General features: G+C 31.1%; 1 protein-coding gene across 1 annotated transcript in view; it reads right to left on the reverse strand.

The window, feature by feature from the left end:
* LOC128986319 (blood vessel epicardial substance-like) overlaps window positions 1–13,376 on the reverse strand; it is a 112,395-nt gene that overhangs the window by 64,542 nt on the left and 34,477 nt on the right. The window lies entirely within an intron of this gene.

Below are 13,376 nucleotides of genomic sequence, written 5' to 3' on the forward strand. Positions count from 1 at the left end.
ATTTAGCAGCATTGTTTTTTTACTTAACAACACAGGTAACAGACTAATGTGATTCAAGGATCGAGAGAAAAGAAGGAAAATTGGAACGTTTCGAACTTACCAGTTGTTCAGACCAATTTAATTGTTGAGTGGTATAATTAGTTATTTGGTACAAAGATTAGTTGCACTTTCAGTGAGAATGCGAGGTTATAAACGAAAACATAACCTCTCTTATACGTTATGAGTAGTGATTGTTAATTATTAAAACACAATCATAGGTAAAGTAGTGTACGCAACTTGAGTAAATAGTTAATTTATCTTTGCAAGGGAGACCTTTTTTAAATTTGTATTACAACTATCTTTTTTATTGAACTAAAGGAGTTTTTACAACTTCAATTGTCTCTGGTGACTAACTGAAGAAGTCATCAGATCGTAATGTTTAAATGAATTTTTTATCTTTTTGCTGCCACGTTGTCAACAATAGTTAAACATTGCCATTGTTGATGTTTTCATTTCATAAAAATTCATCGTGGTTGTTAACATGGTCTGTAGCTTACGGCTCTGTTTTGTTTAAATTATTTCACATCTGATCTTGAAATAAGTTATTCAAACTGCCAATTTCTCAATGTTGATTGTTTGTCTGGTTAGTGTTTACTTATTTTTCATAATACTGTACTTAAAATATCCGTTCGTATGATCTGAATTGGTATACTGAAAAAACAGTCATTATTTTCTTCTATAAATTTAGAGTAAAGTAATAAATTGTAATAAGACATATTAACCTCATAAAAGGTACATGATAAACCTCAAAGTATAATATTTATGTTTCCGTGCTCTCTATAGTCCTACAGACTGTTACTCCTTTTCTCAGTGGTATATTTGATTACTTACATTAATATCAGTACCTGGGGACCGAGCTTTGCTCGGAGAAGATCATTAGTTCACTCTGAAAGCAGTCTTAGTATCGGAGATACATAAATCTGTTCCCAAACTCCACACGGCTCGCCTTTACAACGTCCTACACCATTTCCTACGTCATGGACCTGTTTCCCTCCATTCCCATAGCACTTTAAGATTGTAGATACCTTAATCTAATCGTTATTAACAGTTACCACACTCCGGACAGCTCGCCTTGACTACTTCCTTCACCACTTCCAACGTAGCGGACCTGTTTTTCTCCCTTCCCATAGCATTTCAGAATTGCAGATACGTTAATCTAATCGTCATAAACAGTTTCCACACTTCATACTAATCGCCTTTACTACTTCCTTCACCACTTCCTACGTCGCAAACATGTTTCCCTCCCTTCCCATTGTATTTAAAGATTGCAGATACATTAATCTAATCGTCATAAACAGTTCCCACACTCCGGACAGCTCGCCTTGACTACTTCCTTCACCACATCCTACGTCGCGGACCTGTTTCCCTCCCTTCCCATTGCATTTAAAGATTGCAGATACCTTAATCTAATCGTCATAAACAGTTCCCACACTCCGGACAACTCGCCTTGACTACTTCCGTCACCACTTCCTACGTCGCGGACCTGTTTCCCTCCCTTCCCATAGCATTTTAGGATAGCCCATACCCTTATCTAATCGTCATAAACAGTTCCCACACTCCGGACAGCTCGCCTTGACTACTTCCTTCACCACTTCCTACGTCACGGACCTGTTTCCCTCCCTTCCCATAGCATTTTAGGATTGCAGATACCCTAATCTTATCGTCATAAACAGTCCCCACACTCCGGACTGCTCGCATTTACTACTTCCTTCATCACTTCCTACGTCACGGACCTGTTTCCCTCTCTATCTGCTGTTGGAGAAAGATTATTTAATGCCTAAGTTGTGCTTCGAAACCTCGTAATAAAAACATATATGCTTCATCCATGTTTAATTGGAACTCCCTTAATTCACAAGTCTCCTTTTCTTAAGTACTGTTGAAGTGTTATTTTCAGTATCGGTACTATTTACGTAACTATACATTTCACAATAATAAATAGTATATTCATAGTATTTGTTCTAAGTACTTGTTTTATTTAACGGATGTAAAGTCAAGCTCTTTTGTCGAAATCTATATTACGATCGCAAGAACAGACCAACAAAATGAATGAGACGAATCGTTTGTTTGTTAAAGAGAAAGGGAGGGCTTCATTATAAGGGGGGGGGGGGTTGGAAAACTATAGAACAGTAGGGTTTGTTTACTGTTGGGCAGCACGCATAACTTGTTTTTGACATTTGCATTTGAGGAGATTATTGTCAACATCCTCTCATAATAACACTCATTTTACACAGATATATTTTAGGTCTGAATTTGGTTACTAGCAAGGCTTGCTATGACTAAGAATTAAATCTGAGAATTAATTCTTTTCTTACTAAGAGAATGATCGTCAATTTTCCTGTTGCATAACACTTATTATTAAATTTCTATAATAAAAAAATTATACTTTTAAAACTTTCTGTTTCAAATGATTATAATGATTATAATAAACAGTAATTTGTTTACTATTTATTTGTACATTTTCTTTCCATTACACTAATGGGCCAAGTAACATCTATAATGAATTTTTCCTTAATAATAATTATTAAAAGTTTAATTATTGCACAAAGCATGTTTGTTTATGTAATTCAAGAGTTTTGATGGTTCGTGTTTGTACAAAAAAATTTTACCTGTAGGTTTTATTTGTGTATTTTAGAGAGTATTTTGATATCTTATTTAAAAAATCATGACAGTTTTAGGTATTTTATTTTATCAAAAACTGGTACAACGTGTAAAAATATTGAATCTAAAAAGTTTTGCCAACTTTTGTAAACTAGAATTAGAGGAAAAGTAGTTTATTTATCTATAAATCTATATTTATTTATTTATACATTTTGCTCATATCAGCTAAAAAATGGAAATATTCGTACCGGTATGGTATTTGCCAGCTTTAAAATATAAGAGAGCTGTTCATCCGAGCAGATAACAGTTTGCCAAATGTTGAGACTGGCTGTCCTCCAATGTCACCTCTTCTCTATTGTTTGTCACCCCTTTCCATCCTGAACATGTTGTCTGAGGTACACATGTGAACATTATATGGAAATTGTATTTGTATTATGTTTCCAAACATGATTACTTTGAAGATGTTAGAAATGTATAACAATTCTTACTTTAAACGAGTTTTAGTGCTATATCTTTGTTATTTTCTGGATCTCGTGTAGCATCTGACATAGCTGTAAGTGTAGAAGTGTTTAACAAGCAAAGATTTACTCGATTTCGTCCTGAGTTGCATAATGGATACTAGAACCTTACACAAAGAAAGAAAGATCTGTATATTGTAATAACCGTGGTAATCGAGCACCGCAATCCAAAGCTGTATAGTTTAAAGTCATTTTACCTACTCACTTAATTAAAATTGAAATTAGAATTTAATTGTTTAAGCCCATAAGGATTTTCTAGTTTGGCAAAGCTCCTTACGGCGTACTACAGTAGCTATAGTTGGTTTTATAACATAAAGAGCAAATTAGGTCACACAGAATTAATACAAAAATTAATTATTGGCCAGAGGTCAGCTGAAAAATAGTCTACCTAAATTCAATAGCTAAAAAACAACATGGGGAAAATAGCAATGTTTTCTGCTGATGAGAAGTCGTCAAATTAAGGTATTTTAAATTATATCTTTGAGTATAAGTCACTGGCTTGGAAATATTTTTTAGGGTAGTCAATATTTACCTAAAATTCGAAATAATAGCTTGTATTAACAACTCGCAATATAATGTAATCGTCCACTTGTGTTAAATTGTGAGATTATAATATTACGTTTAGTGATTGATAAGGGATATGTGTTCTTAGCTTCAAAAGCTATTGTTTATATTGGTAGTAATACTTATCGTATACATTTTCTTACTGATAATAAACATAATTTAGACATGCATGACTCTATAAACTTTTTTATCCAAATATTTAGAAATGAGAGGATTTTCATCAGCACAAATTTAATTATTTTATGATAGATTATATGTAGTATTTGATCTGCGTTCATCTTGTTAAAACACAATGTTTATTGAATGGTACATTATGTTCTATTGTTATAATATAGTATGGAAGCATATAGAAACAGTGGCTAGAGTCCATGTATGTTAAAAGTGATGTTTGATTATCTAGTAGGTTTACTTCTGGTGATAAATTAGTATACCAGGCTTATTCATTGCAATAACTATCACCATGTGTTACAGTAAAGCTTTATCCCGTAGTAAATACTTTTGCTGAAACATCTCATCAGCACTGACAACTTTGAACATATCACATAATGTAAGGTAATAAGCATTAAGAGTTTGTAGCAAACGTTCCATGTACACTGTCTAGTAAATCATTTCTGGATTTTAGTTACAAGGGAAAACAAAATATTTTTGGTCCTGGCGTTACAGGATACTCATAAAGCTTACTTTAAGAATTATCAAAACGGAACAATTTATGACAAAATCTTTTTATATTTAGAATCATGAAGGTTATCTTAAATCATCGATAATGAACAGTTGCAATAACTTTTTAATTAATCATCAATTAGTGTTAATTTATAAAATAAACGGATATACACTTTTCTAATTGAACTCCAAAGGACAATTTTTAAACGTGGCTAAACTTGACTTTTTATTATCCTAAGCCAGTTTTCCTCAGCAAAGTTATTGTTCAAGTAGGGCTTATATTCTCATTACTATTAAACCACATGTGTTTCAAGCTTTGCGTGGAAGCCAGCTCTATACAGAATATAATAGATATGTTTTGCAAATAACAAAACATGTAGATTATTTGTGATTTTTACACGTCAAATAATCCACAAACGTCGTTGAGCTTTGAATCGGAGTCCCCATTAAGTGTTTTCTTACACCCTCTGTTAATAAAAAAAAACTTCATGTAGTTTATGAGAGATTGATTTAGTATCATCATCAATAAACAAATACATAAGTCTGAAATTGGACCATTGCTTAAGAAAGCTGCAGAGCTGAGACCCTACATAAAAATATGATAACCTTTATATACAGGTTACTAATATAATTTATAACTTAACATTTTCCATGCAAGAAATTAAGACCGCAAGGATTTATTTACCTTAATCCATAAGGAATTTAAGGACCATTAATTGTGTACAAAAGAATTAGAATGACAATTTAATGCAATTCACCAATAAAGTATTTAATGTGTCTGTTATTTTAGAGTACTTAACTAAATTTGTATGCTTTGATATACTTGCTTAAGATTAAAATAGGTTTTGTTAGGTTAGGGGAGTCGTACATATTTTACTATCTATATATATAATTCAAGGATTTTATATATTTATTTCAGTTATAACTTAAAAGACGTACAAAACGATATCCAACCCGTTGAAAACAAAGAAGATCGATTTAATGAAAAAGTCCCTTCGCAGAAACATTTCAGTTCAAGACTTGTCTAGGATCTGAAGTTTTAAATTTATGGACGACAAGACTTTTTAGCGATAAAACCTAATTAGATAATGAAGAATTGTTGGTTTTAAGACGGATAAAATCCTGTTACTTGGTAACAGTTGCCGGTTGTGACGTTGTGTACTCGTGCGTTCTTTTCCTTCCAAGTGTTTGAGATGCCTTTATTGAAATATTCACTGATTATTATCAGGCGAATTAAGGTAAAAGGCGAAACATTCGCCTATTGCGTCTGATGAGGATTGGAGTGTCCAATCGAAATCGATCACCACATACCATCTTTTTTGTATATTTACCGTCTTGTAAGTAACAGTATGAGCATAAATATATGTTTTAAGTGTTATAAAACATTGCTTTTATTTACTTTCCGTACATATTGGTTACCTTATTTCCGGTGAAGAGATTTTTATTTAAATTTAACGTAAAACTTAAATGAATAAATTTAACTATTTAAACATATATTCTTTTAAATCGATTGCTCCGTCCACTATAAAAGTGTATACTATATGTTTTAATTAAACTACTCTACGTAACACTTTTACAGATATGGATTTGATATTTCTGCAAAACTAACCACAAACCATTGCAGTATTAGACTCCACCCCAATATGTTTGGGCCATAACTTGTGCCCGCTTAGTATAACGCGAGGTGGTGGTAAAGAATGGCTTGTTCGGTTTCCCGTAATTTCTCAAAGGACAGAACCTACAGTAATTTTTAACTAGACTGCACTAAACATTTTAACAGTTAGACACATGTAGTTGTAAGGTCCAACCTAGCTAACTGATTATGGTTTATTTGCGTATTTCCCATCAATGTAAAAAGCTATTTCCGTAAGGGGCACGATAAGATATAGAACCGGCCGATTTTCTTTTTCATTTTGACTTCCAATGAGACCAAACATACTATTCGAAAAAAAAATTATGAATTCACATATAAATATAGAACATTTTACTATGTATGTTTGCGTGTTTGTATCTGTGAGTATGATAGCTCAATTAAATAATGTCCGATTATGACGCAATTTTTGGCACAAACGCGTAGGACCTGATACACTTGACTCAATTCAAGGACCAAGCAAGATCTAGTCATGGGAAGTATTATTTTTTTTTAATTGATGTACTTTTTAAAATATTTACTCTTGAAACATAAAACTGCACAATATGTATTACTGCTACTGTTCAGAACTTGAAAATCTAATAATTTTGTACGTTGGGGGATTGTTATGCAGGGCTCGAAGAAAATGTAAAAAAAAACTCTACACTTAAATTTCTTACGATAATCTTGAGGGGAAAAGTAAACTGTTGCGTTTTGCTTACTTATGGATATATTTAGACCATCTTGATGAAGTTTTTTTCTACGATAGTTATTATAACAACTCTTTCAACACTTACTCATCGTACAGTATTTGTTCTCTGGATCGGAATTCTCTGGGGTTCAGATAATAAGATTTCTCGACGGTGCCTTGTGGTGCTCATAGCCCCTTGGGGGTGTAAAGGGAATTTCACGCTTTTTATTTGCAAAGGTTTACGCTACAGGCAAAAGAAAACTCGCTACAGTAAATATAAAAATAGTTTGATAAAAGGATTCTTATGATTTACCTATCGTAAGATATTAAACCAGTTTTACTAGCCAGAACAATTGACGTCATCAGCAATTTAACCGTACAGCTGAGTCCAGTTCTAAACCTCTTAAGAAGCAACTGACGTTTTCCAAAATCGAACCGCAGACCATCTATAATGCATAGATGGTTATAGCTCACGTACATAAGGTACATCAATATTAATACATGAATACATTAACTTTTCTAATGTAGGCCTATTGAATGTAGGTTTAATCAATACAATTATTCAAAAAATAGCTTTTCAGTTTTTTACTTTGTACAAGGGAATTAACTTATTAGAACAACCCTTAGAAATTAAGAAAACCATATAATTTTATCGAATCTACTCATTTAACAATAATAACTACCTGTCATTTGTAAATTACTGTAATTTTATTAAAAGATATTTAACAAATGAGCGGGCACAGTATTTTTTGTCATGATGGTATGAATAAAATGAGATCAGATAAACTATTTAAAACCTTTTCAAAACATTATTTAACCATTGTAAGAAAGTATATCGGCTTACGAAGACAACTACTACGCTCTTACTAATTAACCATATAAAGCACTAAGCCAATTAAATTTAATTAATAAACAAATATGAATAATCTCGAGTTAATAGAGCTCATAAACTAAGTAATGTTAAATTAAAAACGACCACACAACACAGCAACGTACAAGGTTAGGGATATCAAACAAGTTGGAGCCCTAGGGAAATACAAGGCAATCATTCATCTGGTGCTCGTGCCGTTGCTGATATTGCTGACATGATGAAACGTATGTTACAAACATGAATATGAAAAAGAGGAATAAAACAATAAACACAGCAGTCGTTTAAGTGAAAGAGCGTTATTGTATTTCAACAATGGTGAAAGTGGCAATTTAATGGATAATTAACTTGTAAAGGAATAATACAGATTGATGTTTACATACAAGCTTTTACTTCTTCTATTAATTACAAGGAGTTCGCAGAAAAGGGAGAATTTTTTTATCAGAGGACAATTTAACAGTCACAAGAGGAGAACTTAGCTTGAAATATTTGTAAAAAATGATCCGTCTTGTAATATATATTTATGATAAAGTGACCATCTTTGGTTAAAAGAAGTTCAATGACCTAACAAGAAGAATGGTTAATAGTTTAGTTTAACTTCATAAAAGTGATTAATGTTCTAATAAGTTCTCTAGCAAAGTGATTTAGGTTATTTATAGTTATATACTTTTAAATTATAATATCAATAGCCCAATATTGCTGATGGAACAATTATCTGTTAAAAGGTAAGTATCCCTTTACAAAAATTTCCGTTTAACTTAACAATCAAAAAGTTAGTGAAAACAGCCGACTGAAATAAACGTCCGGGTTGAATTAAAAAGTTATTTAAAGATAAGAGTGAAGGAGAAAATCTTCTTTTTCTTGAAAATACTCTTCCTGCAGATGGCTTTCCCAACCACTTAGACGAGTTTAAAGGATTTCAACTTAAGCTAGAAGGGATTTGACTATAGTTGGGGAAAAACGTAGATTTGATCTAGACTTAAATCAATTTCTCTTCTTATCATTTTATTGTTGTACAGTACTTGCAACAAGCATACTTTATAATAATCTATTGAATGATGACTGTTGTGCTATTTTGAAACGTATCGAGAATGGAGGAACAAACGGTGACAAATAATATTGCATAGTAGACTCCTGCTAACCCACGGCCAATAGGTAGACTCTGTAAGAGTAGTAAAATGTTGTATAGAGAACCTTCTAATGATAAGAATGAGATAAGAATTTATTCTGCAGACCAAATCCCGTGGACGCTTCTAGAAGAAACAGGACAACTCATAATCTAGTCAGGGTGTGCACGTGATTAACTTCAAATTGGTCTCATATTCTCATTACTGTTCAGCCATTTGTGTTTCATGCCTTGGGTGGAGGCCAGGTACTAACAGAATTCATTAAACACATGCTGTACAACATGAAAATTAACGTGCATTTCATGTAATTAATACCACTAAGCTAATTAATACAACAACTAACTCTTTTGTCTTTTTCGTACTTTGTAATCAATATTTATCCATTTATTCCTGATTTACCACATGCAAAACACTAGACACGTAAAGCACATTAATAAACTTTCACATGTGTTTATTTTTACATGTGTATAGTTTCACATGTGTATAGTATAGTGTGTAGTTTCATATGCTATCACTTTGCAATCTCTTCATGTATACTTTTCCTATTGCATTAAAACATGCAGTGCACATTATTAGCAAGTTCACGTACGTTATGTAAATTTCATATTACCATATCCCGCACATTGAATATTAACTGACAAGTCCCAACGAGCATAATTAATCAATTAATTAAAATAATTTTATCAATAATACTATCAAGTACATCAGCTTTATTCGTTGGTGATTCATGACACAGTAATAATTAATTGTTTCAAAACGCGATACTTTTTTGCTACAAAACAAAAAAGTAACGTGTTGCTCAATTTATAAATTACATTATCATAAGATAAAAAAATATTAAAATCAACAAATGGATAGATGTCACAAAACTATTTAAAAAATAATTAAAGATAGATTAATGTTGAAGATTGATTATATCCATGTTTAATGAACAGCCATAAATAAAATTCCATTTACGTTTAAAAAAAAATATCATAGCCTAGAACCTCGAAAAATTCAGAAATCTTTTGTTTAGAACGCCAAGGAATATTCACGTTTCTTGATGCATTTCCTTATTTGTGACGGAAGAGTCTCAATGTCAAAAGAAATCTTTTGTCTTTGACAGATCCACTCTTAATAATTCAAACCCTTATAAACACAACATCTTTCAAAAAGATTCAGACACATAAATGATTCTTATTACAAACTTTATCTTAAATTTTTACTTTAATACTGAATCCATTAGTGCTGAACGAAAAATGAAGATTTAATTAGGTAAAAATTAATCAATCCTAAACAATTGTTACACTATAGTTTACCTATTAAACAAAAAGGGTATTTTGAAAACTACCCTTCTTAATATTACAGAATCATACGTTTAAATACTGTGGCAATGTTTTTTCCTATATAAAAAGTGTGTCCAGGTGTCATGTTTTCAATTTACATAATGCCAATAAACACATTCTTACTTTTAGGAAGAAATATAGTTGATAGTTATATTTATTTGATAAACAACAATGATTATTCCATTAACAGCTAGCTGTTAAGGAATCTCTACAATTACTCTACAATTTTCTTTAGAAAATATTTTTAATAATGCGTTTGCAAATCTTTAACAACAATATTTTTCTTAGCTATCAGTTGAAATTACATTTCATGTAACTACTGTAATTTATATGTACGAAACGTGGTCCATTTTCTTTTACAATTATAATGAAAATACTTTATTTTATTTGTTACATAATGAATAAATGAATAAATGAATAAATGAATAAATGAATTTATTTCCATTGAGAACAAACTTATTACATGCATTTATAGTATTGGAAATTGACTGGCCGCTTTTCAAGTAGTGCGGTCAGTTAGAACAAATAAATACAATAAATTATAACATATTTTGAGTCTAGCATCATGCATCAAAAATACTCTCATGCCGCCATTTGGGTATCTGCTAAATACATATATTTAAATATAAATAAATAACAATGTAAGTGTTGCAAATTATTCAAGCACAATTAAATAACACTAACTGTAAATAATAAATAACAATAATTATAGGTAATAAATAACAAAACAACAATAATTATACGTAATAATAATAAAACAACAATAATTCTGGAAACTTAACGGAAGGTAGAAAGTCATTTCATTCTTACATGCAACTATTGGCCTTTGGTACCATATCTATGAGATAACATTGCTTAAATAATCGATGTTTTGTTGTGCAGTAAGCCAGAGATTCAATTGTTTGGAGAATGATTTTAGATTTGTGAGATTTTTAATGTTTGAAGGAACTTGATTAAAATACTTCGGTCCTAAATACTCAAAGGAATGGCGAAAAATTGATTTATTGACTTTGGGTAGTCTGAAATTATTTTGACGTACATACCTAGTATTGTAATACACATTGTCACTAACCACATTTCCACTCCTTATAAAAAATAATCTCTGGACCTTGAAAACAAAAAGATGTTGAATAGGTTTAATATTTAAATGCTTATAAAGAGGGAAAGAAGATTCTGTTTTGAATTTGTTTAAAATTATACGTAAAAAATAGTTTTGGGTGGTTCTCAGTTTATCTATCAAATATTTATAAGTTCCGCCCCAACATATTAATCCATATTGTAATCTAGAGTTTATTAATGCAAAATACAGTGATCGTAACAAATCAATACTACAAATATTCCTTAAAAAATAAAATGTTCTAATTGAAGACCTTAATTTTGCATGCAAACTAAGTATATGTTGATCAAAACTCATTTTTTCGTCCAATATAATGCCTAGATATTTAAATTTGTTAACTCTTTCTAAAGGTTGGCAGTCGCAGACTACTAAATTACATGAAGCAGAATGATAAGTGAGAGGAAAAGGTATTTCAAAACCTGAAAGATCAAAATTGACATATTTTGTTTTATTTGCATTTATTTGCATTCTGTTTTGGAGGCACCATTGTCTTAACAACAAGAGATCGTGATTGATTGACTCACCAAGTATTTCAGAATCTTTATTGCAGTAAAATATTGCTATGTCGTCCGCAAAAGCACTGACATTCCCCTTAAAATTAAGTTCCAATAAATCATTTATAAATATTAGAAATAAAATACCAGAGGTTACTGACCCTTGCGGAACACCTGACTCAACTGTTTTCGCAGAGCTGTAATGATTTAAACATTTTACTTTTTGTTTCCTTCCTACTAAGAAACTTCTGAACCAACACAACGCAGTTCCCCTAATACCCAACGCCTCCAATTTATCTATGAGAATATCATGATCAACTAAATCAAACGCTTTTTTGAAATCAATAAAAAGTCCTGATGTTTTACAATTTGAGTTTAGACTATTGAATATTTGTTCTGTGACATTTAATAAAGCATCTTCAGTTGATTTACCCCTTACAAAACCAAATTGATTACTGCTAAGAAAGTTAATTTTCATCAAATACTTATTCAACCTTAACATCATTAACTTCTCAAATAATTTAGAAAAAACTGAAAGTAAACTAATTGGTCTTATATTGTCAAATTTTGAAGAATTTTTATCTTTTAAAATTGGTACGACAGAACTCAATTTCAGGCTTTCGGGAAATATACCCAGACTAAAACTCTTATTGACAATATGTATTAGTACTGGCGCTATGTCATCTATAACAAATTTTAGTAGTTGTGTAGAAATATTATCATATCCTGAAGATTTTTTATTCTTTAGACTTTTAACCACTAACTTTATTTCGTCTTCTGAAGTTGGTGCAATAAAAAATGATTGTTGTGAGGTGCGTAGTGGAAGCATATTTGTGGTCGATACTCTTCTAGGACGGTCAGCTTGTACAGAGATAAGGTAATTGTTTATCTCCTCTGAGATAACGGATGGGTCCGTTGCATAAGTTCCATCTGATAATTCAACATTCTTAATATTCCTATCTGACACTTGCCCTGTCAAACTATTTATTATTTTCCATTGTTGTGAAATGTCGTTGTTATTGTCTAACAATAGTTTAGAATAATATTGGTGTTTTGCAATACATATTTTCTCATTCAAATTATTACAAAATTTAGCAAAGAAATTTCTGAAAGTTGTGTCATATAAACGTCGCTTACTAATTCTATAAAGCTTTTTGCGCCTATTAATGCCATTCAGAATATCGAAAGTTATCCATGGGCTCAATAATTTAGCTTTTTGCACTCTACTTTGCCTGTTGACCTTTTTACAACTTGTTACAACTGAATACAGTACATCATTAAACTTACAGTAACAGCTATTTACATCTTCATCATTATATACTATGTCCCAGTTAATCACTTTCAATTTATCTTTTACTAAATCAAAATCAATTCGAAAACTATCATTATCAATCTTAGATATGCTTGTTACATTACTATGAGATTTCCATGTATTTTTATGAACAAGTCCTAGAATACAATGATCTGTAATGCCATGATCAAAAACTGCACTATTAAAGTTATTAATGTCTTTGCTTCTAATAAAGATGTGATCTATACAAGTTTTAGATGTAACAGTAATTCTGGTTGGAGTGTTAACTAATGATGTGAAACCTTGATTGTGAAGTATATTGAGGTAGCTATTTACAACAGGTTTATTGTCTAAAATATTTATGTTGATGTCGCCTAAATAGACTACATTGTTATGCATATTTTTAATTACATCAGTTAATTCTGTTATAAACAAATTTTCTGAAATGTTTTGG

The sequence above is a fragment of the Macrosteles quadrilineatus genome, unplaced genomic scaffold (assembly GCF_028750875.1).
Source record: "Macrosteles quadrilineatus isolate MER2022 unplaced genomic scaffold, UCM_ALF_1.0 Scaffold_2__2_contigs__length_208266976, whole genome shotgun sequence".
Classification (NCBI taxonomy): domain Eukaryota; kingdom Metazoa; phylum Arthropoda; class Insecta; order Hemiptera; family Cicadellidae; genus Macrosteles; species Macrosteles quadrilineatus.